Source organism: Triturus cristatus, chromosome 12 (assembly GCF_964204655.1).
Source record: "Triturus cristatus chromosome 12, aTriCri1.1, whole genome shotgun sequence".
Taxonomy (NCBI): Eukaryota; Metazoa; Chordata; class Amphibia; order Caudata; family Salamandridae; genus Triturus; species Triturus cristatus.
In genome coordinates, this window is record NC_140595.1 from 63,299,794 (window position 1) to 63,316,488 (window position 16,695).

Below are 16,695 nucleotides of genomic sequence, written 5' to 3' on the forward strand. Positions count from 1 at the left end.
TCTGCTGAAGGTGGTCGCTCCCTTTCATGTTGGCCAGAACATCACGCTGCCAATGTTTTTTGCCTCACTTCATCCTTCTAAGGAGGAGGAGAGGCTCCAATGCCTTGACCCAGAGAGAACTATCTCTTTCTACACCAATCGCACCATGAATTTTGAGTGGACGATCGGCTCTTCATTGGGCTCAATGGGTTGAAAATGGGCATGGTGGTGCAGAAGCAACCATCTGCATCTCTTGACGATTTGTACTTTACATCAAGATTTGCTATGCGTTTGCTAAAAAGCAGCCTCCTGAGATCTTTAAGCCCATTCCACAAAGCCCAAGGCCGCTACTACTCCCTTAGCACACTGGGGAACCTGTCCTAGACATCTGCCAAGCTGCCACGTGGGTGTCACTCCACATGTTCACAAAGCACTGCTGCATGGACAGTCTGGTCCATCGAGACAGGCATTTCACCCATTCGGTCCTCCAGGACTTTTTGGTTTGAGCTAGTTCTCAGACCCACCTCTGGGGAGGTATTGCTGTGATATTAATTCTAAGGTGCGGAACCTGCAATTAGAAGTATCTGTCAGAAGATTAAATTATTACTTCTTTAATGCTTTAACTGGTAGAGACTCCATCTAACCGCAGATTCCTCATCGACCTTGCCTTCACCTAAAATATCCCAATAGATGCTGCACAGGGATCAAAGATTCATTCATTTTGACTTGGCTCTGGGTTTTTGGTGTGGAAATAGTCATGAAAGAAACTGATGTCAGCTCACCAGGTTGGAGCATATATGGGCACTGCACCATCACTTAGTAGTTTGATAATGATACGAAGCCGACCGACGCCACCAGCAGCACAGAGGTACTGTCCAATATTTTCCCCATCTAGTCTGACACCTTGGGAATATTCTAAGGTGAGGAATCTGCAGTTAGATAGTCCCTCCCAGAAAAAGCATTAACAAATGTAAGTAATTTGTTCTTCGTGAATAGGTGGTACACTAATCTGATAGAGACTACTAGCCGCAGATTCCTTAATGTAGAATTACCCCCAGGCGTGAGACTGGACCCAGAAAACTTTCTTGCCCAGCATCTCTGTGCGCTGGAGGGCAGAACCACGCGACTCTGTCCAGACGTCCTCCGCAGGCGTGACGTCAGCGAGGTCACATAAGCCTCACCCCGGCGTGCTGACGCCAGTTTTCTTCTTTACCTCGTGCAACGCGGACCCGGATCGTGTCCCTGGCCTGTTTCAGGCCTTCTTTTTCCGCTTTTGAGCGTTTTTCTCGGACCGTGTGCGAATGCCTTCAGGCTTCAAGACGTGCTCGTCTTAAGCGCGCCAGATGTCGGCAACGGATCCTCACCCCATCTGCATGTGGTGTTTGGGGGAGCACCACTACTCCACAGACTGTGAGGCGTGTCCGCAAATAAAGCCGAAGTCCCGGCGGGAGCGCCGGATGAAACTCCTTTCGGCACGCATGTCCAGGTCGGCGTCGTCACTGTATCTGTCCCCCGCGGACGGCTTCAAGAACCGCCTTGTCCGTCTCCGACATCGTCCTTCTCCCAGGCCGCAAGGGCATCGCTCACCTGTGGGTAAGTGTCGCAGTTTGTCCCGGGGCCTGGTCCCCGGCCTGTTGGGGGCATGGGTTCTCCGTGGTTGGTGCGGCCCTGTGCGTCGCCACCCTATCCGCTGTTCCCCGGCGCGGGGGAGACCAGAGCCCAGATGGAGGCCTATGCGGCGGCCTTGCAGGCCTCTTTGACTCTTCCCTCTTCTTCTCCTCCTCTTCCTGGGACGTCTGCGGATCCCTTGCCGCGTGCGGGGCCTTCTGCGCAGTCGCCGGCTGATTCGCCGCCGACTGGTTCGGATCCAGGTTCGGAGGATGTGGTGCCGTCGGGGTGCGGCCTTTCGGGGTTTCCTCCTTCGGACCACGGCGCCTCTCCCTCACCGCAAACCCCCGCGGGGGTCCCTGTGGTGTCGCGGGATGTTGCCGGGGCTCGGGCGTGTCCTCGAGTCCCCCTCGGTCCTCTGGGCAGGCAACGGCCTTGTCCGAGGTGACGCCGCTCAGGCGCCGGCGGCTGCTATCCCTGGTGGCGCCGCAGGGGCGGGCTATGGGTCGGGTCGTGTCCCCTGGCCCCCCTCGTCCCTCCACGCAGGCGGCTACCTCGTTGGAGGTTGTCGACGCCTTTTCGGCGCCGTTCCATCGCCGCCCCCGGCTCCGACCCAGCCTTGGTCTCCTGCGCCGCGCATTGTGGCGGAGGTCGTTCCGGCCTCCCCTTCGGCGCCGGTCAACGTTGGCATGTCGCCGGTCGCGGACTCTACGGCGCCGGGCCGTTGACTCGTCTTTGGACACCCCCTCTTCTCCGGAGGTTCGGCGGTTGTTGGTTTCCTCTTCTCCAGAGACGGGTCGCCGCATCGTGGGTTTTTCCCCGGCGTCTTCTAAGGACGGCTCTTCGCTGTCGCCGCGCCCGCAGTCTTCGCCGGAGGCACCTCAGGTTCCCCATTCCTCGGTCCCCCTTCCCCCTTTCGGGCTTGGCCTTTCCTTCCTCCGGTTGGACTGGGGCACGGCTGCCTTAGCTTGCAGCCGTCGCCCACAGAGGGGAACTGCTTTTCCCGCTGCGGGGCCCTACAGAGGCCTTCGCTCGGGCTGTTTCCACGGCGGCGGGAATTTTGCGCATGGGCGATCTAGCTGCCCATTTCCCCACGGATCATCTTCTGGAGGTCCTCCATCAGGGTTTTATTCTTCGCTCGGCTCTGGACATTTCGGAGGTGCTTGGTCGTACCATGGCTTCTTTGGTGGCCCTTTGTCGACATGCCTGGCTCCGGGATAGTGTGCCCTGGTTTCCCTGGTTTTTGTGTGATGGTGGACGGCTTGGTCCGTCCCCCGTCTTTCCGTCTTCTTTCTTTCTGCCTGGTTCCACTTCCTTAGTGTGTGCCGGCCCCTCCCTTGAGGCGTGTCCTGGCCCTTCTTGGCCCTGGCGTTCGGCTGGCGTCTAGCTTATCCTGGGTGCACCGTTCCGTGGTGTTGTCTGCTGCTGGCTGTGCATGCCAGTACAGGCCTGTTTGTTCTCCTACACCGTTGTGGCCTTTGATGTATTCTTTTGTGCCTTTCTTCTTTCGTCTGCACTTTTGGCGGTGCAGCCGTCCCTGCCCTGTCCACTGTGTGCGGCTGGTGTGTGTACAGTTCTTTCTGTCTCTGTGTTTCTTCAGGTGGGCCCTTCCTTCGGCTCTACCTCTTCCCCCTTGGGGTTGAGGTGGTCCTTGAGGCTTTTCAGGCGGTGTCTGCCCCTGCGGGGGTGTTAGGCAGTTCTCCCTTGGTTGGGCTTAGGATATCCTGGCATTTCCCTTCTTGGCTCTGTGACATGTCCCCTGCTGGGGCCCTATGTCTCTCCTAGTGGGGAGGCTCTCTCGCAAGCCCTCCTCCCTTCTGGTTATGGCTAGGGTATCTATTCTACGTTAAGGAATCTGCGGCTAGTAGTCTCTATCAGATGTACAAGTTACTTACCTTCGGTAGAGCCGATTCTAACCGCAGATTCCTTCACGACCCGGTCTTCCTCCCCGTTCTGCGAGGGCCCTCTGCTTGGGTTTCTGCCGTCGTCTCCCTCTGGGTGACTTGTCTTCTCTGTGTGTCCTCTTCGTTTTCTTCCGGACAGGCATCCCTCCAGCTGATTTCTCTCCAGCATGAGGGCCTACTTTGCTTTTTTCCTCTGTTCGCGTTTCTTATCCCCGACCGATCTTCTTCATTAGGGGTTCTTTTTCCTGTCCTTTGCACTCTTACTCCTTTCAGGGGTTATGGCCCTCCTTGGCACCGTGGTCTGCGGATGGCTTACCTGTCCTTTGAGTTCCTTCACCTTTCAGAAGGTATGGCCATCCTTGGCAGTGTAGTCTGGGGATGGATTGCTGTTGCTCCTCTGTTCCGGGCTTGTGACCCTTCCCTTTGTGGTTGCAGACCTTCCCTCTCTCTCGCTCTCTCCATCTGTCACGGCGCTTTCACATGCTTGTGCCTCCAGGATGGCTCTCGCCTTGGTTTGCGAAGTGGTAACACGGAGTGGTGCTTTTCTTGCTATGGCTTCGCTGCTCTGGCCTTCTGGTGCCTTGGTACCACCTGGTGGTGATTATTACCTTTTTGTTTCTCTGGTTTTTTCGCAAACTGTTCCCATGCTGGTGGAGAAGTGTAGCTCACTGGTTAGAGGAGGCATACCCTGAAGCAGAGGTCAGACCCGGGACCAGGGTTCGATTCCCGACGCGGCAGGGTCTGGAGCCCAATTGTCCACGGACTCGATAATTCTCGCTTCGGTGCCTACTCTAAGCACGAGTTCACACTATGCAGCTCTGGGCAACAAGCTTGCTTAATCTCCACAACAGCCCCCCCCCCGTGGCGGGATGCCTGGCTTTCACCTTGGGGATGCCCAGTACGGGTTATCTCACAGGGAAAAACCAGGACGGATTCCCAATGCAAGCGCCGAGATGCCCAAGGGTAATTTGAGCGCTATATAAGACCGCACATACATACATACCATGCTCTCCTCATTTTTGTTGTGATGGCTCCGCGTTGTGGCACGGAAAAGTTCTCCGAAGTAAACTGACGTCAGCGCGCCGGGATGGGGCTTATGTGACCTCGCTGACGTCACGCCCGCGGAGGACGTCGGGGCAGAGTTGCGTGGTTCTGCCTCCCGGCAAGCAGAGATGCTGGGCAAGAAAGTTTTCTGGGTCCAGTCTCACGCCTGGGGTAATTCTACGTTAAGGAATTTGCGGCTAGAATCGTCTCTACCAGATACATAGTTACCGAAGGTAAGTAACTTGTACCTCTGTGACTTTTGACCTATGTGAGAGTTCTTTGAGGTGAGAACGGACTGGAATTCTGTGCCTCAGTGGGATTAAAAATGCCACAGTAGGCACCTCTTTACCTATTGACTTGGGAGATCTACACACTAAGACTTAGTTTCAATTCTATGATTCTACCTTTTTTAGATCTGTTAATGTTCTTCTTACACTAGGTGCTACTTCTGCAGTAGCTTAATGAGGGCAGCATACCCTCACGTTGTGTTTGAGGCATGTGAGCTGTAGGTTGCATAGATCACCATCTGGTGTTGGGCTCTGATGTTTGCACTTTGTTTTTTTCCTGGAAGCAGTCTTTGTAGTCACGAGGTAGGTGACTCCTCCATAGGATGATAGTGCGCATGGGCATCGACTCCATCTTCAGATTGTTTTCATCTGCCATCGGGTTTGGATGTGTATTGCTGCGCTCCGGTTCGGGATAGTCTTTGAACTTTTCAACGCGCAGTCATTCCCCTCGATGGTATTGTTTTGATCACGGTTTTCCCCTTCGACACGCATCGTTGAAATCCCGCCACTTCGATCGAGTTTCGACTCGGGCCGCAAGGCCTACCCGCGCCGACCACGCCAGCAGTCGATGGAACAGACTCCATTTAAAAATGCCCCGGTTGTGGAGCAAAATTTCCACACACAGACCTACACGAGGTTTGCAATCTGTGCCTCTCCCCGGAGCATGAAGAAAGCAGCTGCGAGGCCTGTCTATCATTCCGATCGAAGAAAACGATTTGTGACCGTCGGGCCCGATGTCTCGAAATGAGGCAGTAGCCCGGTGCCGGACCTCTTTGGAGAACAGAGTGACTCATCAGCACAGCGCCAATCAAGAGGAAGAAGTCTCTGTGTCTGAAGCTGACGACTCTGACATGGAGGAAGACTCTCGCATCACTCCAGGTTCAACGAACTGTGAGTAACAAGCCCCAAGTCACCGAAAAACCCAGGAAGGCTCTGGTACTACCTTCGCCCTCGGGCCTAGGGAAACAACAAAAACATGGTTCAGGTGCCCCGCCCTCCGTGCCGGCTTTGAAACCGAAAGACACAGCCTCTGGCTCGGGATCGAGCCGTCTCCATGGAATCGAAACTCCATCTCTGGCACCAAAAACCAAATCCAGGCGTGGAACCGATGCCTCGATACCGGCACCAAAGTCATCTTCGACACCGAAAGACTCCGACCCGTAACCTCATAAACCAAAGATTTCGGAACCGGCAATAACCAAGCCCAAATCTTCGGAGCCGAAACCCAAAGATAAACCTTCAGAGCCAAAAGTTAAAGACAAATAATATCTCCATATAACTCACCACTACCTCATTTCTCCCCTGACCCACAGAGGGATAATGACACAGATGACGATACTAATACAGAAGGGGATGGGGATAATGACCATCACACCCTACCACAAGACCCAGATCCATGGAACAACTACGATAAAGACCCAGACAATTCTAATGATCCGGACCTATATCCTTCCAGACCATCACCACCCAATGTGGATTCGCACTGCTTATCAATAGAGCTGCTCTATATCATGGTGTAGAATTACACACTGACCCATTAGAGGAGAATTTCCTCATGAAAACTTTCGCTCCATCCCAAAAATCAACTAATACATTGCCAATGTTAAAAGGCATGCTACGGAATCAGTTTATTTTAAAGGTCAAGTCCCCCTAGACTCCCTTGGTGTATCTAATGCCAGCAAGCGAGCCAATTCAAAAGCCACAGGCGACGCACTTCCTCCTGTTAAGGAGTCAAAGCTCATAGATGCGTCAGGCAAACTAATTGCGTCACAAGCCGCTAATAGTTGGCGTATTGCCAATGTGCAAGCCCTCCTGGCACGTTATGACAGAGCACAATATGATGAACTGGAAAAGATAATGCAGCATTTACCAGATCAATACAAAGGTAAAGCCAACGACCTAATTTAAGAGGTTAATTAATATCTGAAAGTGACACGTTCGTGATAGATTCCTTACCTTAGAATATCCCCAGGCATCAGACTGGATCTGGAAAGTTTTCGTCAGCAATACCCCTGCGCATCGGTAGGCATCGTCGTGCAGCTCCGTGTACGTCGTTGGTGTCGTAGTCGCCGAGATTATGTCATCGGAGCTACTTAGATGTGCCCACGCGCGCTGACGTCAGTTCTTTCTTTTTCCGCGCAAGCAAGCGCAGATCCGAGAGAGAGTGGTACTCCTGGTCAATAAAATTGACTTGTTTATGAGACTTGTATCTTGTTTTTATCGATAATTCGACTTTTGGTGCAGTGGGATGCCCGGGTTTAAGTCCTGTTGGGACTACTGTCTGACCATCTCGGTGACGGACCCGTTCAACATGTGTTATTCTGCTTGGGCACGTCATCTCCCCGAGGCATGCCCCGATTGTCGGGCCATGGCGCAGACGACTTGCGGGAGCTTTCCCGATAGTTGTTGAAGGTCCGGCACTCGGTACCGCGCCACTCAAGGTCCCACTCCCGTGGGAGGTCGAGGGATCGCTGGCGCAGCCGACACTATCGTTCATCGGAATCGGGGACAGGTAAGTCACAAGCGCCATTAAAGGTCGAAGGAGCGGCGTCGCTCTTCGCCTACCCCTCACCGGTCGTGGGACTCGGTGGAGGGGGCGGGTGGTCACTCCCCCGCGGCTCCTTTGGGGCCTCCGTTGCCTGTGGCTACCCGCATTGTTGGGGACCGTACGTGCCTCCGGAAGAAGTACAGGTACGTCTGTCGGCAATGGGCCGTTTCTTTGCCCCATCGGGTCCCTCCGGAGCACCTTTGGGCCCAGCGGACCCCTTGGGTGGTTCTGCCCCCGTGCCGCTGCCTTTGGCCCTGGTTACGCCGGCAAGATACCCTGTGGCGCTGTTGGCTCCGGCCTCGTCGCTACAGCTGTTGGCTCCGGCCTCGGCGCTGCCGTTGGCTCTGGCCTCGGCGCCGCCATTGGTTCCTACCTCGGCGCTGCCGTTGGCTCCGGCCTCGGCACCGCCGTGGGCTCCGGCCTCGGCGCCGCCGTTGGCTCTGGTTTGATCTACACTAGTTTGACGAGATGGAAGATCCCAGCAAGCTCGAATTATCTCCACACCCTGATACGCTGTCCCCCTCCGTAGCCACGGAGGTGGTGGGTTCCTTCTGTGATGTGGCATAGGGGAGGCTACTAACCTCAAATTCCCTACAGTGCCTATCAGGGCAAATCTCCTAACTGCAGTGCTTCAGCAGCGGCCTCCTCTACAGAGCTGCTGCTACCCTTCAATAACACACTTTAAAAGTCACACAGGGGCGCCTTTGCATGCAAGGCAACCCCAGTTTCATCGCACAGCACCTACCGCCAGAGTGTCCAGGGCTCTGCTTCTCCATGGGCCTTTTGGCCCTCTGTTCCGACTCTGTGTGGGACACGGTGGCGCAGGTGCTGCCACAGTGTCTAGCGGAGGCTTGGAAGGTGCTCTCTCAAGCAATTGCCGGGGGCAAAGATGCGGCGGGATGCACCATTCATTATGCTCTTGGCCCCGCATCCTCCATGGGCAGAGCAATTTGTATAACCGCAGGGTAGGTCCCAGGGCTAGCGGGTAGATCAGTCAACCGCCACCCCTACCACCGCTGCCTCAAAACCTTCCTAGTCTGCTGTTTCAGTCCACTGTTTCAGGCCCACCGCACCCCAGGGGGTGGCTGGATTCGCCATTACCTTCCCCACTGGCGCTCTATCACTTTGCACAGGTGGGTCCTGTAAACAGTCCGAGGGGGCTACTCCTCCCCTTCGATACTACTCCTCCTGCTCTGCCACGTCAGTGCCACCGCATGTCGGGGGATCACTTGACACTTTGCAAACTGGTAGTTGCGGCACCCTTGGCATAGGGGGGCCATCAAGCGTGTTTTAGACCTTTGGAACGTCAATCGTTTCCTAGATCCGCAAGACTGGCTGGCCACGAGCACTTTCAGTTCACCAGGCTTCCCTTTGGGCCTTACCAGCGCCCCTCGGGTGTTCCCTATACGTGCTAGAAGTGGTCGCAGCTCGTCTGCGCAGATCAGGGGTTTCAGTCTTCCCCCTATCTCGACGACTGGTTGTTGAAGGCGGTCGTCTGCCACCTCCAGCCTACGGCCGACCTCCTGAATTTGCTGGGGTTCTCCTTCAACGTGCCGAAGTCGCATCTACTTCCCTCTCTGAAGCTCCTCTTCATCGGAGCGGTTCTGGATTCGGCGCACTTTCGGGTTTGAACTCCCGAACAGCGTGTCCGGGACACTCAGGCTATGATTACAATCACGATCTTTCAGCCCTTGTTCTGGGTTTCGTTCAGGAAGACACTGAGGCTGCTGGGCCTCATGGCCTCCTGCATCCTGCTGATCAATCGTGCCAGATGGTATATGCGGGCTCTGCAGTGGAACCTGAAGTTCCAGTGGGCGGAGCATCGGGAAACCTGTCCGGCTACGCCCAGATCTCGGATGGCGCGGCACGAAACTTGCAATGGTGGTTCCCTGACCAACGTTGAGTCAGCGGCAGGTCCCTCTCCCTTCCCCAAACGGAGCGGAAGGTGGTGACGGACGCGTCCCTCCTGGGATGGAGCAGCCACATGGGGGAGGCAGAGATCAGGGGTCTCTGCTCTCCGTCGGAGTTCAAGCTCCATATCAATCTTTTGGAGCTCAGGGCGATCCTAAATGCACTGACAGCATTCCTTCCCTCTGTCAAGGGCAGAGTAGTACAGGTGTTCACAGACAACACCACCGCCATGTGGTACTGCAACAAGCAAGGCTGGGTGGGGTCGTGGACCTTATGTCAAGAGGCTCTACGTCTCAGGACATGGCTGGAACATCAGGGCACTTTCCGGGTTGTTCACCACTTGGCAGGTCCTTTGAAAGCCAGGGTGGACGCACTCAGCCGTTTGTGCATAATGGATCACGAATGGCGTCTTCACTTGGAGGTGGCGCAAGGTCTCTTTCACCTGTGGGGAGAACCTTGGTTAGATCTATTCGCCGCCGAGGAGACCGCGCAATGTCTGCAATTCTGCACGTTGGAGTTTCCAAGGCGGCCATCGCTAGGCGACGCCTTTCGTCGCGAGTGGAGTTGCGATCTGTTAAACGCCTTTCCGCCTATACCACTTCTGCCCAGGGTGCTGAAGAGGTTCAGACGCGATCGGGCCCAAGTCATTCTTGTGGCACCGGTCTGGGCTCGAAGGGTTTGGTATCTCTCTTTGGCCCAGCAGTGCTCTGCTCGGGGCACTATCAAGGGATATCTTTCTGCTCTTTCAGCCTTTCTCAGGCGGCCTGATTAGCCCTCTCTTTTCAAGTCCCCTGTTGTCAATAGATTTCTCAAAGGCATTACTCCCTTTTCCCTCCTATTCCTTTTGTGATGCCTCAGTGGGACTTGAACCTGGTTCTCACATACTTACTGTGCGCTCCCTTTGAGCCTCTTCATAACGGTTCTTAACTTTGAACACTGTCTTCCTGGTGGCTTCACCTCCGCTAGGCGTTTAGTGAGCTCCAGGCTCTTTGGAGTAAACCTCCTTTCCTGGAGGTTCATACCGGACAAGGTTGTGCTTCAGCCACGCCCCTCCTTTCTACCAAACGTAGTCGCTGCCTTTCCTCTGGGGCAAACTGTCTCTCTGCCCACTTTCCTTCCGCCTCCGCACCCTTCCAGAGATGAAGTGAGGCTCCACCGTCTGGACCAAACGTGCGCTTTCATTCTACCTCGACCGCACACAACCCTTCCGGGTGGATGACCAGCTCTTTGTTGTCTACGTGGGGGCCAAGAGAGGCCAGGCTGTGCACAAGAGATCGATCTCCCGCCGGGTTGTCTTGTGTATTCAAGCCTGTTACTCTTTTGCTACAAAGGAGCCTCCGGTAGGGTTGTGCGCCCATTCTACCAGGGCGACGGCGGCTACTACAGCATTGGGACGCGGTGTCCCACTGCGTGACATCTGTCAGGCGACCACGTGGGCGTCACTGCCCATTTTCACTAAGATCTATTGCCTTGACAGTCAAGTCCGGAGAGACGACTTCTTTGGCCGTTCGGTTCTCCGTGACTTTCTGGTGTAATCTCACTTCGCAGACCTCCCACCGGGGTTGGTATTGCTTGGGTATGTATTCTAAGGTAAGGAATCTATCACTAACGTGTCCCTCTCAGATGCACAAGTAAGTTACTTGTGTAACGATAAATCTGTAAGAGACATTAGTTAGTGATAGATTCCTTACCGCCTGCCCATCCTCCCCGTTCTGCGAACTGGTTTCTAGGGTTGAGGTCATCCCTTTCAGGGCCCTAGTTTTAATGCACCAGTAGTCAGCCTCTGGCATGGCTCTGCGTTTCTGGCGCGAAAAGTCGTGTACAGAACTGATGTCAGCGCGCGTGGTCTAAGTAGGTCCGATGACGTCATCTCGGTGACTACGACGGCAAGGACGTACGCGGAGCCGCACGACCACACCTACCGACGCTAAGGGGTACTGCTGAAAAACTTTCTGGATCCAGTCTGACGCCTGGAGATATTCTAAGGTAAGGAATCTATCACTAACTAATGTCTCTTACAGATATATATATCTTTACACAAGTAAGTAACTTCTGCTACAAACACCTCTATAAAATGTGCAGTTGATGCCGCTGACACAGCATCCCGTGGCATTAACACTAGCATCTTGCTACGCCGACATGCTTGGCTTCGAATCTCATGATTCAAACAAGAAGTACAGTCAGCGATACTAAACCAATCCTTTGACCAACAACATCTTTTTGGACCAAATGTAGACTTTTCATTAGAAAAGATTAAGAAAGATACGGAAACTGCCAAATCTATGGGAGCCCTTCAACTACCCTCCAACAGAGGCTCATTTTGTTGCTCCTTTTATAGGGGCGACTCCAAAACAATTTCATCAGAGAATACCTCCTCCACTTACAAAAAAACAAAATCAACCTTCCTCTGCCCGTGGGTACTATCCAGGCAGATATAGAGGAAACAACAATAGGGGAAGAGGCAAAAATAATTCCACTGCACTTCCCCTGCAAACACGCAGTGACTCCCCCCCCCCCCCCCCCCCTCCGAACATTCCACTCCTATCAGGGGACGCCTATCAAAGTTCCCACATGTCCTCAGAACATCTCACTCTTTTCGTACAAGAGGTTCACTCCCTGTTACAAAAACATGCAATAGAACCAGTCCCTTTTCCTCATCAAGGCACAGGAGTGTATTCACTATACTTTCTAATACCAAACAAGGACGGCTCTCTCAGACCAATACTGGACCTCAGGCCATTAAACCTATACTTTCAGTCAGACCATTTTTCATATGGTCACTCTCCAACAGGTTCTCCCACTACTCCAACAAGGCGACTTTCTATCCACCATAGATTTAAAGGACGCCTACTTTCCCATTCCCATTCACCCCGCTCACAGGAAATATTTCAGGTTTGTGATAAACAGACAACACTACCAATTCAAAGTCCTCCCATTCGGAGTAACCACAGCACCCAGAGTCTTCACCAAGTGCCTCGCAGTAGTGGCGGCTCACTTAAGAAAACAACACATTCACGTTTTCTCTTATCTTTGACGACTGGCTCATAAAAGCCAAGTCACACAGCAGCTGTTTTCAACATACACGCAAAACGATACACTTGCTGCACGATTTGGGGTTCACAGTCAACCTCTCCAAATCCCATCTCCAACTATCCACAACAATATCTAGAAGCTACAATAAACACTTCAAAAGCTCTAGCATATCCAAACCCAGTCAGAATAAGCACCATACAAGCCCTCATATCAAAATGTACGCCTCAACACTCATTACCAGTTGAGTGTTCATGCAGTTAATAGGGATGATGGCTTCTTGAATTCTGATAGTCCCTTATGCAAGAATCCAGATGCGTCCCTTACAGGAGTGTTTGGTACGTCAGTGGAACCAGGCTCAAGGTCAGATAACAGATCTGGTGTTGGTGGACAGCCGCACACATCGCTCTCTGCAGTGGTGGAACACTCAAAACCTTTCCAAAGGGCGGCCGTTCCTTGATCCGGTTCCTCAGATAGTGCTCACAACAGACGCATCGCTCACCGGCTGGGGAGCTGATCTTCAAAATCATACTATTGAGGGCACATGGACCCCTCAACAAAACCAATTCCACATAAATTATCTGTTATTGCTAGCGATTTTCCTGGCATTAAAATCATTTCAACTCCACCTAGTAGGCAAAGCTGTCCTGATCCGTACAGACAACATGACAGCAATGTATTACATAAAAAAACAGGAGGAGACACACCTAGCTCAAAGCATATGGAGGTGGGCCATTCTGCAAAACATATACCTCCTTGCGGAACACCTCCCAGGAGTACACAATCAGATTGCAGATCTGCACAGTCGTCAAAAACAGCAGATCCACGAATGGGAACTTCATCCTCAAGTTCTGCTTCCATTCTTTCAAATGTGGGGTGTTGGAAAACGAGGCAGCATCTGTGAGGCCTGCACAAATAACATGACTACATTTGTCCTTCACTGGAAACCAAACACCCAATTGTAGCGCCTGACTCTCAGAGGGTAGCGTTGCAGAGCAGTCTGAGGCTTACTCAAGGGAGGTGGTGTGGGCTAGTAATCGCCATTTGCAGGTGCACAAAAATAACACTCAATAATTGATTGTCCAGTCTGTACTTTGCTTTATAAAAGTAAGAGTACATTTATTAAACACACACACACTACTCAATACTATGCACCAATTTACAAATATACATAAGCTGTTGGAATTACTTTGTGACATTGCATAACATCTCCACCCCTCCCGCAGGGGGGGGTGGGGTCTAGTACCACCGCTCCCATGTATGCACATCAACTTGCCCCCAATGCAGTTAGTTGAACATAACCTGGAGCGAGGGCCCTGCACACTGGCACCATCCCAGTGGCGTCCCACCCCATTACCTCAACAAGCATTAAAAAGGGGTAAACCTGCCTTGGTGACACATGACCCTGACTGAGCATCACCTACTGACCATAAAGTATGCACCTCTATATCTTAAGGGCTAGCAGTCTGGGGTCTTCCCCTAAGCGCAGCAGCAAGAATCCATGTTTACGCACACTTTAGAATGACAGTACTCATCACCTTGGTTGATCATTTGAATGCATTGCAATTACAGCCCCTAAAGGCATCACAGATGAAATCACAGGATTGCGCATATACAGCCAGACACCCTAGCAGGACTGTCTGGCAACATAACCCCACTTGGCTTATGACCTCTCCTTATACATGTGACTTACAGTCCCTTCAAAAGAAATACTCCTGGCAACTACACTTCTCCTGCAGTGCGCCTCTTCACTTTAAAAGGAGTCACAGGTAAAAGCATGGGAATAGGTAAATATAGCCAGACACCCTAGCAGGAAGGTCCAGCAACATAACTCCATTTAGCTTAACATCACCTTACACCAGCACATCACATTAAACACATGAACTTCAGTCCCTCTAAAAGAAATAACCATTAGTAAATGCATTTCGGTGCAATTACACCACTTCACCTCTAGGGGATGCCCTTCTCCAGACATCCCCCAACTCAGCCCTTCACTCCATGATGAACTTCGTAGTACACCCTCAGCTGTAAAACCTAAGTTCCAGCCCAGAAGGTGTTTAATGCTGGCTGAGCCCTTGAGGGGTTATTCTTTCAGATGCCCCGTGAAACTTATGGGTGGGCTGTTCTCCTTTATGCTGGGGGAAGCTGCGGTGCTCCGGCAGCCCCCCTGCACTTCTTTTCACACATGAGGGTGACCCCCTCCTCTGGGGGCCACCAGGCGCCAAAAACGATGTGCTCCCCATGCCTTGCAAGGCATTATGGGGCGCTTCAAGCTCCTTCCTTTGCATAATAGATGAGCGGCTCTCACGCTGTGCCGGGGAGAGCTGCGCTGGTGGTGCTGGCGGCTTCGCCGCATCTTCCTCCTTTGGTGGGGGGCCCGGTCCCACCCGGAACCCCAGGTGATTATAGGCGGCTCGGGGAGCCCACCCATGGCCGCTTCTTTAGGTTTCTGGGGCCTGGTCCCACCCAGGACTCCCGCATGCCACTGTGATGGAGGGCAGCCCAGGGAGCCCACCCCCGGCCAGCACCCTTGCGTGCTACCGCGGGAGCCGGGAAGACTCTTCTCGTCTGCTCGCCCCAGCGGGCAGACAAGCAGCGTCCGCCCCCCCCCCCCCCACCTTCTCCGGGCCTGGGGATGGAGTCCCGGGCCCCCGAACATCTTAGTGGGGGTGGGGGGCGCGACGGTGCCCCCCCTCACTCCGCATCGGTGGGGGCCAGGGTGGCCCTGCCTAGGGCCACCTTCACGGGGAGCGCGACGGCGCTCCCCGTCTTCCTTTTTCGGCGGGGGCCAGGGTGGGCTCCTGGCACCCCGTGGGGGTACCTTCACGGGGTGCGCAACGGCGCACCCCGACTTTCCTTCCTTGGGGGGCAGCCCCCGGGACCTAACCAGTCCCGGGGGCAGTTTCCAGACCGGCTGCGGAGCCCCACGTGCTTCGTCGTCGGTCCCATCAAAGGTTGTGTACCTTCTGGGGGGCATATCTCAGCCCCCAGGGGTGCGATCTCCATTTCCGCATCCTCTTGCTCCTGGTGGCGCCCCCCAGCCACTGGGAGCACTCTTCTTCGCCCTCCGGGTCTCCAAGAGGGTGCCTTCTGCAGGGAACGGTCTTCACTGGCTCCCTGCGCCAGCCTTTCGCCTGGCTCTCCTTCTGGGCCTCTCTTCTCCCTGCAGCAGAGGCCACTGCTCCTGCGCACCGGTCCTGGACTCTTCTTTTGGTGCTGTTAGGGTCCTGGGGGCAGTCAGGGGGTCTCTCCTTCCAACTGCCCATTGCGCCAGGCTCCAGCACCTTCAGCCTCAGCAGACCACACCCCAGAGAGTAGGGGGCTGGCAGGAAGTCCCAGTTGGTCCTATCAAACAGCGACACATCACTTTCCTGCCCCTGCTCCCCCCTTCTTGTCCAGCCTCTGGGTTTGTTCAAAATGGCGTCGTCCAGTGTCTCTGGCCACATGGCCTCTGAAACCCAACTCCTTCCCTCCTTGGTGCAGCCTGGTGCCTGGCACCTAGTGATGGATGAGCCTGTAGCCAAACCCATCATCTCTTCATGGAGAGGAGGCCCTTGCTTGTGGAAGAAAGGTCATCAATCCATCCAGCTGAGGTCAGCCCTCAGCCTGGGTCTGGTCATGGCTGGCTCAGAGAAATATGACAGTTCTGGATGACCCAAAAGCAGTACAAATATGACTTTGGACTCTGCAGAATACTTCTTTTCACATTTGCTACATTGGACTTAAGTGCGTGTCTGGAATCTGTAGGCCTAATGGAAGTTAATCTAGCCATGGGCCCCACATCTCCATAGGGGAATAATGAAGTGAAAACACAGTAAAACACACTGACTTACCCTGGCATGTTTCTTTCCAGTGTATAAAGCCTATTCCATGTCACCACCCAATACTGCATAAGTCCTGCCACCCCATTCACTTTGTAGCTGCTCCTGGACTGCGCACTCTAGGAATCTCCCCTGCGCAGCCCGTACATGTGTGCACACGCATGTACATGTGTCTACATGTAACCAGCCCGGTGTCCCTTACTCCAGCTGCTGCGCAGTGGCCTGGTCAAGCCAGGGGGACACCAGTAAAATCCCCATGCAGTCTCTTACATCCTGAGTTCACTGTGGGTGAGCCCCCACTTATGAGGCTCCCCCACAGTAAAAGCTCAACAATTAGGTGCTCAAAAAGCGAAAAATCCGAACGGCCCATAGTGTCAGAACCACCTTCTAACATGGGGCTACCCAGAAATAGACCTGTTCGCCACACACCAAAATGCTGAAACTTCGCATCCAGGTAGCCACACCCATTGTCCAAAGGCAATGCGCTATGGATGAACTGGTCAGACAAATTTGCTTACGCTTTTCCGCCTCTCCCACTCCCTTAGTAGTTCGGAAGCTCAAAC

At 53.7% G+C, this 16,695-nt stretch overlaps 1 protein-coding gene across 3 annotated transcripts in view; it reads left to right on the forward strand.

The window, feature by feature from the left end:
• Window positions 1-16,695, forward strand: part of DOT1L (DOT1 like histone lysine methyltransferase) — a 252,978-nt gene that overhangs the window by 161,827 nt on the left and 74,456 nt on the right. The gene's annotated exons all lie outside the window — the stretch shown is intronic.